The sequence below is a fragment of the Prunus avium genome, chromosome 3 (genome assembly GCF_965620075.1).
Source record: "Prunus avium chromosome 3, drPruAviu1.hap1.1, whole genome shotgun sequence".
NCBI classification, from domain to species: Eukaryota; Viridiplantae; Streptophyta; class Magnoliopsida; order Rosales; family Rosaceae; genus Prunus; species Prunus avium.
In genome coordinates, this window is record NC_142286.1 from 31,058,092 (window position 1) to 31,070,939 (window position 12,848).

Genomic DNA, 12,848 nt, shown 5'->3' on the forward strand with positions numbered 1-12,848 from the left:
AAACCTAAGCAGCCAAACTTGACCGTAATCAATTCTACTAATCGTTTGTGTAGGGCATGGGGATTCTGTTATCTTGTGTGGATTAAAAATGCTTTTGCAGAATCATATTATTATGCATTCCTCTTTTTCTGCTCTGTTTCCAAGTTGTTGTTTGCCAAGATGTCCAACTCAACATATGTGATGAAAGAAAATGATGAAATTGAAAAGTAAAAGATTCTCAAACAAAAAATTTCTTTGCAACTTAGTCTTCACAATGGAAACAAATTGAAGGGTACTTTTCTTTTGGTAACGTGTGTGGAATTGTATGTGTAGAGCTGTTATGATTGTCTGTCTCTGGTAATAGAGAATTCAAGTGTTTCCTACACTTTTCTAGGTACCGCAAAATATAATTTCATGAAAAGATAATGCAGTTTACTAGCTACTTGACGTATTTATAATTTGGTAAATTTGTGAAAGAATCACAACCTCATTGATAAATTTCGAAAGTTTGCCTTCATCCACTATTTTAGACTTTTTCACAGCAACAATTCTTCCATCTGTCAACATGCCTTTGAAAACAGTTCCTTGGGCTCCCTGGCCAAGAATTCTATTAATGTTAAAATTGTCAGTGGACTTCTCCATCTCCTTCGATTTGAACAACTTGACTTTCTCAACGTTGTGTTCACCTGACGATAATTGTTTTTCTAGCAGCAAACCACCATTTCGTTTGAAAAATATTTCCTTGCGTTTGATGTCTTTCCTTTTCTTTATGATTTTATATACATCCACTACAAGAAAAAAGATCAGTAGTGACCAATTTCCTTGTGACCACATGAATAATGGTCACAAATACAGGGAATTTAATGACTAATAATACTACGTGGTCACTAAAATAATTTACCCCTATTTTTTAATTTTTAATGACCAAATTTTCTGATCATTATTTAAATTAGTCATTGAAAATAACTTAAATTATATAGTTAGTGACGAACACATATGCCAAGTAGCCTTACTTCTCTCATTTAATACATCAGTGACCAATTAACCTTTTTTAAACTTCTTTATTTATATTTTTCAGAACGCACTGGCTCAGAGCGAGACGAGCGATATCCGAACGAGACCAGCGCGAGCTCAGAGCCAGCAAGACAAGAGCGAGAGACCAGAGCGAGCGAGACCATCTTCTTCATCGAGCGAGCATCCTCTTTGTCGTCCTTGTTGTCTCTGTGGTTTCGATTTCTAGGTTTTCTCCCAATATCATGTGAGCTTTCTATTTCTCTTTGGTTTCAATGTAAGTTTTGATTTCATTTGAGTTTGATTTGAGTACGATTGTGACTCTGATTCTGATTCTCTATTCTCTATTCCCTAATTCCCTAATTCTCTATTCACTGTGATTTTGAGTTCCACTGTGATATCAATTTTCCTAACTATGATTTTGTTTTGGGTATATTTTGTGTTTTGGGTTTACTTGATGAAAATATTATTGCATTACTCTTGTATGCTTTCAGAAATTCAGTAATGTTTTTGTCGGGTAAGAAAACTTTATGCTTATTATAGGCTGTTTTTAGATTTGAATAGAAGATAAAAAAAAAGGGTTCTAGTTGCTTTGACGACTATATGGCTCGGGATTTTGTTTTCATTGTTTATGTAGGGAATTAGATCTAGTTCATTGAAACATTCTTTTGGCATCAATCAAAATGGAGATATAAGTCAAAGTGGGTTCTGTTAGTTTCTTCTTGGTGTGTTCATGTTTGTTTCTGAGGATTCTGAGATTAAGTATCAAAGAAGGATTTTGGGTCTTGGAATATTATACATTACCGTTAGTAGGGCCTTGTCTTAGAGGGGAAAAAAAAAGATGCATTTGGTAGCCTGTAGTTGGCTTTTATTAGCCTTAACTTTGATGAACAATGTGCTATGGACTTTCAGTGTATGTCTAAACCAATTTCAAGGGCTACTATATAGTTCTGATATTTTTCACCGATTTTAGTTTTGATTTCTCTTTGAATTTCGATTCTGAGGTGTGATTCCAAAAAGCTTGATGCCCTAACTTCCTAATTTGTGTTGCAGAAGTTTCAATTTTGAGAAACAACCTTGAGGCTAGTAAGATCCTATTTTGAAATCAACTTTTGAGACCATTAGCTTCTCTGGTAAGAAATCTTCGATCTCTGGCTGTTTGATTCCTAATTGGTTTTCATCTTCATTCTTGCTTTTTCTTTACTCTTATTCCTATTGCGTTGTGTTCTACTTGATTGTAATCTGAAATGCTATTGGGGTTTGTAGATTTTAAATGCATACCAAGTCCATTAGCCTCAGAGGTCCTCCTGATACGAAGCCTTTTCACTGAGCTGATGAACATCCTATATACCATAGAAATAGTAAACATACTGTCAGCATTATTTACTAGAAAGTAACAGAAAAAGGAAACTCCGGGAATGTCAAATTAGATGTTACTAAGCACATTGCTCTCTTTATTTTTTTAGGTTCACCATCCCATTTTCTTTTTAACAAAACTCATAATTAGAGGTAGAAGCATACACCCAAGGAACATCTCCTACAAGCATCCAGTCTCCTTCTTTATCTTCATAAGTGAGTACAAACTTAGAGGATCCATCCGGAAGCATAGAAGTGTCTCAACAAATATCTGTCTGTCTATCTGCATTGATTGTCTTTGGTCCACAGCTGCTGCTGTATGCACCACCTAATCCTTAAATTAATAATTTTTGGTGAATCACCATTAGAGAACTCATCTAGATGATTAAATTTGGCAAAATCATGGGCATTTGGGAATTTTCCTCACTTACTTTGGGAAGCCCTGACTTCTATGTTGGTCTGTCCCCATCTAATTGTATGGCCCACTTCAATGTGGGCCCAAGCTGCACGTTTGTGGGGCACTCTTTACCAAATAGGCTTTGAGAAAAAGTCACAACACTTTGAGAAAAAGTCACAACAATAACAATGTATATACAAATATTTTTGGTTTTGAATAGCTTGGTTAACCAAGCTATTCAACCTTGCAGCACTAATAGGTGGCCATCCCACAACTTGACTGTTTTCATAACACAAAATATAACAATCAATGATCCAAAATACAAAACCAGAGATACAAAGCATTCAAAACACGCTCTGCTTATCTGGTATAAGAAATCTTCGATCTCTGGCTGTTTGATTCCTAATTGGTTTTCATCTTCATTCTTGCTTTTTCTTTACTCTTATTCCTATTGCGTTGTGTTCTACTTGATTGTAATCTGAAATGCTATTGGGGACTCTATTAGTGGTTACTGATTAACATATGCTATTGGGGACTCTGTTTGATTCCTCATGTGAATATGTCTATTGAGGATCACATGAAGAGAAGAAACTGCATTACAATTTGCATCAGAAATTTCTAGCATACGGGTCCGAGGAGGAGGCACTTGAGCATCGACCTCAAACAGTGGGAGAGGATGATTGGAACTATCTGGTTCAATTATGGCAAAACGATGAGTGGAAGGTGAGACACTATCTAGTTCCTCTTCTTGACATTATGCTCATGCCTTCATTCATTTAGTGATTCCATTTTGAGAAAAGTTCTGGTAATTGATATTTTTATGTCTCAGTGCTCTCTTCCCTGGTTAGACAGTTTTGTCCAAGGCATTATATAAACCTGACTGAGCATATTTAGATAGGCTACTTAAAATATACTAATCCTCACCTCAGCTTGGTTATACTTCAGCTTAGTTATACATTCCTAATGGTGTTCATTACTTTTAGTACTTCAGTTCAGTTATACATCTAATGCTCATTACTTTTAATACTTATTTTTGCAGAAAAGTAGTGCAAAAAATAAGGAAAATAGAAAGAAATTGAAGATCACACATTGTGCTGGGACAAAGGCCTTTAGTCGTATTAGATATGAAAATGTAAGCTTCATTTGACCCTTGCAATCTACTTACATTGAAATTTTTGAAGTTATAATTTATGAAATGTGTAAATAACATGATGGTGGTCTATGACTACATGAAATAGAGAAATTTCCTAATTTCCAGTTATCCTCGACTTCATCATCAATGAGTTCCTAATTTCCAGTTACTTCAGACAAGTGACAAATAAACTTTAAGCTACTAATTAATTAGAGATGCGCTAGCTAGCTCTTGAGTTTAATTATTCTTGCATTTAGTTAATTCCCGGTTTAGTGCATCCCAAGTAAGAACTGACATTATTCTTTGTTTGATGCAGGTCTGATGGATAAAGGGCAGAAGACAATTTACTAGTGATGAATCTTATGTTATTTGTTTTTGGGAATCGCTTGACCTTTAGGTTGAACTTAAATATGTAGCATTTTGTTTTTGAAACATTTTGTGAATTTGTTGGAAGAATGTTAGATGTATGGATTGCTTCTTTTTTTTTTGTGAATTATTTGATGCCATAAATTTTATCTACAGCACTGTTTAAAAGAAATTAATTGTGATTTCATATTGTAATACAATAAATAAAGAACATGGAGAGGTAAACCTAATTAGTTACCAATTTTTTGAAATACATTAGTGACCAAGCAAAGTAGGTCACTAATGTGGGCACGTGACCAAGTTTCAGTGACCAAAAGGCATGTTTTGGTGACCAAATTATAAGCCCTTTAGTGACCAAAGTTGTGGTCCCTAATAGCGTGTGACCAGACAGGGATAGCCACTGATTCTTTGTGTTGTAGTGACCAATAGTTGACATTGGCCACTAAGTAGAATTTGTGACGAGCTCCTAGTGACCACCCAGTGACCACCACTACTTGGACACTGATTGCATTCAGTGACCAAAAAGGGTAGTTTCTGTGACCAAGTGGGTGGCCACTAATACCTGTTTTTCTTGTAGTGATGCCATGCACCATACCATGCACCAAGAAATAGTAACAACAATCCAAGACCCATGCCAAGACTTGCATATACAAATATACTTGAAATTATAAATGGATAAAACTATTCAACATATAACAGAGTTGAAAAACAAATGGTTTCCACCTCTTGAACGAGCCCTTGAAACAGATACAATGTTTTGACATCTATTTTAAAAATTGCTGAGAAATGAAGGGAAATATATGACCATACCTAGAAGGATGGTTTTGATTCGAGAGGTCACTGGCAGCCATCTCCTTTCCCCTGTGGATAAGTGGCACAAAAATTATGTTGAAGATAAATGTGAACCTCCCAACACAATTTCACCACCACTAATTAAATAATGGGGTTTTATTATTTTAGGTTCGACCCATTCGAGACGCAAGTCTCTTAATTACAATCCCTTGCTTCAAGGGAAAACCCTTTGATTCCATCATAAAGAAACAGAACGTGTGTGTTTGGTTTTGCGGTTGCCCCTAAGTCGAACATCAGGGTGCCTACGTATCCCTTGCAAGAATCAAGCCACTCGTAGTTCAAGGAATTGAAATGAATGAATGACTCATTGCAAAAGGAAAGATTTGTGTGAATTTGATTAAGAAAGGGTTTGAGTGAATTTAGCTGAATAAACCAGAGATTTGATTTTGATGTGTGTTTTGGGGCGAATTTGGTTAAGAATAACCACGGATTCTGTTTGGCTTTGAGATTTGGGCGATTGCATCCAGATTGAGTCTCTAGATTGCCTACGTACCCTTTCGAAGGGATCAAACCAACGTAGTTCGGAAAATGATTTGGAAATTAATGGGTAAGTGTGGCTCACTAATTGAGAATTTGTGTCTTTGGGACAATTTGGAGATTTTCATAGGTAGATGACCTATGGGAAAAATTGGAAATTAATGGGTAAGTGTGGCCCAATAATTTAGAACTTCTGTTTGAGAGATTTGAATTTAATCTCATTGGAATTTTCATGGGTAGATGACCCATGAGGAAAATTGGATGGTTTTGTACCATCTTTCTTTTTGTCAATGTCCAAGAAAAATAATGAGCCGTTTTGATTAACCCACTAATTTTTCATGAAATTGACATTTGCATTTGGGCCTGAACATGGCTCTGAGGATTTTAAAATTGATCCATTAACCACATAATAGGCCATTTGGGCCTCTGTATACTTAATGAGTGTTTATTTGACCACTCATTAAATACTTTGGGCTTTTGAGAATTAATGGGCAATTTTGATAACCCAGTAATCTGTTTCTAGGCCTTGACATTTTTCATCAGTTGGATCATGAGCAAGTGCCTACATTAGAGAGACCTTGAAACCCAGCTGCCTTGCTTGCTGTTTGGGATTCTTGAGGGCACAGTGAAGAGACCTAAGAGCATCCACAGTGGGGGGTGTAAATTCGGGGGTGTAAAGCCACTTTTACATCCCCTTTACACATCCGGGGGGTGTAAATATGTTTTTTGCTCCAGTGGGGGGGTGTAAATTCGGGGGTGTAGCCGTGGGTCCCAGCCTTTTATGTTGACTTTTCTTCATTTTTCTTCTCTTTTCTCGGGTGGGTCCCGCCTGCAAGGGATGTAAAAATGGTTATAAATATACATTTTATTTTACATCCCCATGGTGGTGATGTATATTTACATCCATTTACATCTCACCATTGGAGACAATTCCGGTGACTCGGGGTGTATATTTAACATACACCCCCCCACTGTGGATGCTCTAAAAGACTTTGGATGATGAAACCGTGAAGGAAAAGTTATGGCCTTGCTTTGTTCCAGCTAGTCCCCCACAGCTTGGTGCCTTTAACAAATGTCTTTTAATTTTATCAAGACACCCAAGGATAAAATTCCTTGTCCAAATAGAGTCAGAATTAACCTCCTTGTTGATTTGGAACCCCTGGATCATCCAGGAAAGTTAACCCCTTGTCCATATAGGATTGGGCTATATGTATTTCTTTTATTTATAAAAGAAAACATGTGCACCATAACTTTAAATCATCAGCAAACGAACACTTGATATTCTTCCTTTGTTTTCCTTTCCAGACCAGCTCGTACAGCCACCTGTTGCATCATCAAAAGAAAAGACAAGCTCTGGGATTTCACGTGGTAACCTATGCCCACAAACTTCCCTTTCTCTTTTTTTCTTTTGTTTGTTTCCATGTGGCTGACTTCTTTCTTCTCTTTTGTATGTAGAGACTGTGCTGCTAGATTGAAGGCTTTGGAGATTTCTTTATTTGGTGGAGAAAACCATCTGTCCTTTTGCTTTAGAAACCAAAGAGAAAACTTGTGGTACTTGCTTTGCCAACTCCTTTTTTTGTTTGCTATTGCTGTACTTTTACCATTGCTCGTTTCCTTTTCTTTTACTCAATTTTCAGTCAGAATAAAACCAAAGAACCATTCAAGAGAGGGAGGCCCTCTGTTTTTTTTTTTTTTCATTACTTTTTTTTTGCTGTCCCTTGTTTTGTCTTTTGCAAACAAACACAACAAACAGAACCACTACTTTTTTTTTGCTCCATTCTTCCTCTGCTGGCTATCTTCTTCTTCTTCTTTTTATTTTCTCTTTGTTGACTTGCTGGCAGCAAACACTCATGAGGAGGCAATTCAATTGCCATGCAGCCCTTTTGGTTTTAGATGCTTCAAACCAGTTTTACGCAGAGACTTGTGATTACAAGCTTTCGTTCTTTGATTTTGATTCCATGGTGGGTTCATCTCTACCTCCATGATTTCCTCAACTCTCCACGATTTGAGACATCCCCTGCATTTGGAAACATATTTTGAGTTGCCTGCTGGAAATACGATAATTGAAATCATCTTGGAACTACGCCGGTTTGATCCCATCAAGGGTACGTAGGCAGTCTAGCATCCCACTAGACGCAACCGCAACCAAATTCGAATCCTTGGTTCATCTTAACCAAGTTCGCCGAAACACTTTTCCAAGTGCAAATGTCAGTTTCATGAAAAATCAATGGGATAATTAAAATTACTCATTATTTTTCTTGGATATTGACAATAAGTTAATGGGCCACACTTACCCATTCATTTCCAATTTTTCCCATGGGTCATCTACCCATGCAAATTTCAATGAGATTAAATTCAAATCTCTCAAACACAAATTCTCAATTAGTGGGCCACATGTGTTCATCACACACGTTGGCTGAACTTCCAGCTTTCTTCATCTTCTCCTTCCAGATTGGACAATTCCGCTTCCAATGATCCTTAGACCCACACTCGAAGCATCCTTCATTGTCCTTGAACTTAGCATTCCTCCCGTTGCTTCTCTTGCCATCACGCTTGCTTGAACGGTTCCCTACGAATAGACCCGTATCTTGAGAGTTCTCCTCCGAACGTTGGGACATCCGGTGATGCGTCATCACATCTTGCACCACCTCCTCAAAGTTCAAGGTACTCTTCCCGAACATAAGCGTCGTTCGGAAGTGCTTATAAGACGGAGGCAAGGATGTTAGAAACATAAGTGCCTTATCCTCCGTATCATACTTCACATTCATTCTTTGCAAGTCAGCAACACATCTATTGAAGCTGCTCAAATGCTCCATTAGATTACCTTCCTCCTCCATCCGAAGATTTAGGAGTTCTTCCTTGAGGAAGAGCTTGTTGGACATAGAGGTGTCAAACGGGCCGTGCCGGGCTGGCCCGTCCCATTTAAACTCGTGCTTTTAATATTTTCGTGCCGTGCCGGGCCGGCCCATTTAATTTATCGGGCCGTGCCGTGCCGGCCCATTTAATGAAATCATTGATCCCGGCCCGGCCCAAAGCCCATGTCCATATTCAAAAGGGCCGGGCCGGGCTCGTGCCGTGCCCGTGCTCGTGCTCGTGCCATACTTGGGCCCAAGAACCAACCCATTTAATTTGAATTTTTTTCACTTGAATTTTTTTTTCCACTAGATAATTCAAATTATAAACATTAAAAATATAATTAGAGGTAAGAAATTATGAACTATTTGAAAACATTAATCAATCAAACATCCAAACAATATGAAGGGGCGGAGGGCAAAAAGTGTCCAACTCCACAAAGTCCACTTGAACTTTTCATCTGTAAACAACTTATTATTTTATATGTGAAGAAATATTTTGCTTTGATTATAGGATAAGCGTATATGTCATATGTATTTATTAGATATCAAGTCCAATGTTGTTTAATTAATTTGTAGTTGATATGTTTAATTAGATGTAATTTGTAGTTGTAATTTGTAGTTGATATGTATTGATATATATATATATATATATATATATATATATATATATATATATATATATATATATATATTTAACATATAAATAATGACATTAGATGTCAAATTATTGCATTTTGACTTTTTGAGAAGAAGAAAAAATGCTAAATGGGCCGTGCTTGGGCTCGTGCCTGGGCTCATGCCGTGCTTGAAGCTGGCTCGGGCCAAGCCCGGCCCATGTCGGGCCATGGCCCGGCCCGCTCCATTGGACCTATTTCTTGATCCCGGCCCGGCCCAAGTTTTCGTGCCGTGCCGAGCACGGCCCATTAATATTCGTGCTCGTGCCGTGCCGTGCCTCATTTAAACAAGCTGGGCTCGTAACGTACTGGGCCGGCCCGTCCCGTTTGACACCTCTAGTTGGACAGCGACCTCCCTGCAAACATCTCTTCGAGCTTCTCCCATGTTTGCTTCGCTGTGTCTTGCATCACGTTGATGAGCACCTCATCAGTGACGTAGTTCTCGATGTCTCCTCTAGCCAACTCGTCTAGAACACCCCACTCCGAGTCTATCATGGTTGCTGGCTTCTTCTCCTTGCCTCCCAAGACAATGCTGAGATTTTGTTGTGTAAGGGCTGACTTCATCCTCCTTTGCCATAGAGTGAAGTTCTCCTTCCCTGTGAAAGGCTTCAACTCCATCTTCATGGTGACAGATTGTGGTTGCCTCTGCTGCACAGACCTACCTCCATCTTCACCTTCCTTGTCACTTGCCATCTTCAACACACTAGCAACTTGCTGCTCCAACACAGCTCTGATACCACTTGTTGTGCAAATTGAGAAACAAAACTCAACTCACCCTCCCGAATGTGTTGTGAAAATGGACAAACACTTTCACTCACTCCCCTAATGATCTTGTTGTTGATGGACTTTTGTGACACACACAATGATGGATGAATCACACACACACACTTGAGACAACAACCAAGCACAAAGTGACACAAGAATTTATAGAGGTTCAGCAATTGCCTACATCCTCTTGGTGATCCCCTTGAGAAATTCACTTCATGAAAGAATAAGTTACAACTTTGGTTTTACACAGAAAAAAACCCCCTTAGAACTCTATTCTCTCCCCAAGCTCTCTTTTCTCTCACACCCCTTGCTCAACACTTTGATGCACTTGTGAACACTCTCACAACCCTTGGTGTTTCCCTCCTTGGTGTCTAGACTCTCAAGACCCCAACTCAGCTCCTAACTTGAACTGATTGCTCTCCCTCACGTTCTCCCTTGGTGAGTTAACCTCCTTTGAACACAATAGCACCCAGCTACTTGACCACCTTGAGATTAACCACACCTAACTTCAACTTGCTTTCTTATCTTATAATGTCTTGCTTTATCTCCATTACCTACACAAACCAATGGACACAAGATAAGGCACCATCTTGTCTTCCACGTTCCTTCCTTTAGTCTCCCACTTAGACTAAAGATCAGATCATGCAAGTAAACAAATCCCACTTCAGCCACCTTCCACAAAACCAGAAAAATGGAGAATGGATTCTCCAAACCAAGACAACCAATTGGCAATGAGTGCTCTCCCAACTATCCAGCAGGTAGTCCACCTTCCTTTACCTCAGAAGTGACCCACTAAGCCTCTGAAATCTTGTGGAAAGTGATAGCCATCGAAAACACAGTTGAAAACACGTAAGAAATCGTCACAGCACAACTCGGACGACCGGTCGCCAGTTCCTGGCGACCGGTCGCTTTTGGTCTGAGGCTTCAGTTTCGATTCTGCTTCTTTACGACCGGTCGCAAATGGCACGCGACCGGTCGCTCATGTTTCCTGCGACCGGTCGCAAAGAACTAGCGACCGGTCGCCCCATGCATTTGCTCCAGACTTCGAATCTGTGTAAAAACGACCGGTCGCCCAAACCTTGCGACCGGTCGCTCACTCCTTCACTTGCATACTAAATGTGAGCCATTTTCCAACAGAATGATCTTGTTGTTGATGGACTTTGTGACACACACAAGTTGGATGAATCACACACACACACTTGAGAAACCAACCAAGCACAAAATGACACAAGTATTTAGAGGTTCAGCAAATGCCTACATCCTCTTGGTGATCCCCTTGAGAAATTTACTTCATGAAAGAATAAGTTACAAATTTGGTTTTACACAGAAAAACCCCCTTAGAACTCTATTCTCTCCCCAAGCTCTCTTTTCTCTCACACCCCTTTGCTCAACACTTTGATACACTTGTGAACACTCTCACAACCCTTGGTGTTTCCCCCTTTTGGTGTCTAGACTCTCAAGACTACAACTCAGCTCTAACTTGAACTGATTGCCCTCTCTTTCTTCCTCCCTTGGTGAGATAACCTCCCTTTGCACACAATAGCTCCCAGCTACTTGACAACTTTGAGATTAACCACACTTGTTGTCTTGCTTCCTCTTCCCTTTAATACACAAGCCTTTGGACTTCAGAAGAGACTCCTTCTTTCCTCCCACGTTCTGCCCTTGGTTACCTAACATGGACCATAACTTGGGCAGACCAAAGGCTAGGCATTGATAGCTGCAACTTCAGCCACCCTATCTAGAGCTATAGGATAGGTACTCCTTGAAGCAAGTCAACAAACATCCTTCAATGCTCCCTCAAACCTCCCAACTGATTGCCAACCTTCATTTAACTCAGAAGTGACCCCTAGGGTCCTTGGAAATCGGTGGGAGGCGATAGCCATTGAAAATAGAGTTGGAAACTCGAGGAAAACTGAAACAGCATCTCTGGGCGACCGGTCGCAAGCACTGGGCGACCGGTCGCTTTTACACAGAGTCTTCAGCGTACGAGTTTTGTCTCCTGCGATCGGTCGCCAAATCCTTGCGACCGGTCGCTCGTCGATTTTTCTCCAGACTTCGAATCTGCTTCTAAACGACCGGTCGCTATTCCCTTGCGACCGGTCGCTTCCTGCGACACTTGCATCCTAAATGTGAGCCATTTTACAACAGAGTCAACCTTTGGGGAAAATACCATGAGACGACTGATATTGGATGGCTCTGATATGTTTTTAATGAACCTTTTAAATAATTCGATTAACGAACTATTCAAGTTCTCCAAGCTCAAACTCCATTCAAGCACAACCGGAACGCTTTCCATGTCCTTGACGTCTCTAAAATTCGATAAATTTTTCCGAAACCAATCTTGCTCCACAAGGAATGCATAGTTGTAAGCAGCAAACATTCGGTCATTTCCACTAGTAGAACTTTCTTCAGATTCAGATTTTATCTGAGTCTCAATCACACTGAGATATTGGGGAAGAGTAGTCTGGCAACAGTTAATGCCATTGCATCCATGGTTGTGTCCAGTTTCAGCACTCTTATCACAAGTTGACATGCAGCCGCCAACAACACGCTCGTCACGGTATGACCTTACCAAGGCAAAGAAGCCACAACTCACTGCTGTGAACCGGTTGTATTTCTGAGAGTATACGAAAGGACTTCCCGTCAAATTCGGTGCTTGGGGGGTCATCCTTCTGTTGGAAAAGAAAGTAACAGGGTTTTTAACCAGAAGCGTGCCTTGGATAGAGATGTTCAGCACCTCAAGCTTGGCAACCCTCAAGAAAGGCTTGTGAGGGCTGGTAGAGTTGTCGCAGTGTATTTCAAACCAATCGTACAAGTAACAGCTGCTGCTAGGTTCCAATCCCGAAAGGGTACGGGATGCTAACATCTCCGCAATGCGTTTCGCAACTAGGCTTTGCTATTGGCCCTAATTGATCTGGTTCTGCTGCTGGTGTGCTTATGCGCCATAACAACAAGATGGTCATATGAAGGAGCAATTGCAT

The 12,848-nt window shown here is 39.8% G+C and overlaps 1 long non-coding RNA gene and 1 pseudogene across 1 annotated transcript; one reads left to right on the forward strand and one right to left on the reverse strand.

Annotated features, from left to right (window-relative positions):
* The first annotated feature begins 1,023 nt into the window (after positions 1 to 1,023).
* On the forward strand, positions 1,024 to 4,394 carry LOC110772823 (uncharacterized). Its single transcript, XR_015834372.1, has 5 exons — positions 1,024 to 1,237; positions 2,044 to 2,123; positions 3,315 to 3,466; positions 3,783 to 3,875; positions 4,192 to 4,394. It is a non-coding gene; the product is annotated as an uncharacterized LOC110772823 (long non-coding RNA).
* Positions 4,395 to 11,639: 7,245 nt separating this feature from the next.
* Positions 11,640 to 12,848, reverse strand: LOC148295932 (wall-associated receptor kinase-like 2; annotated as a pseudogene).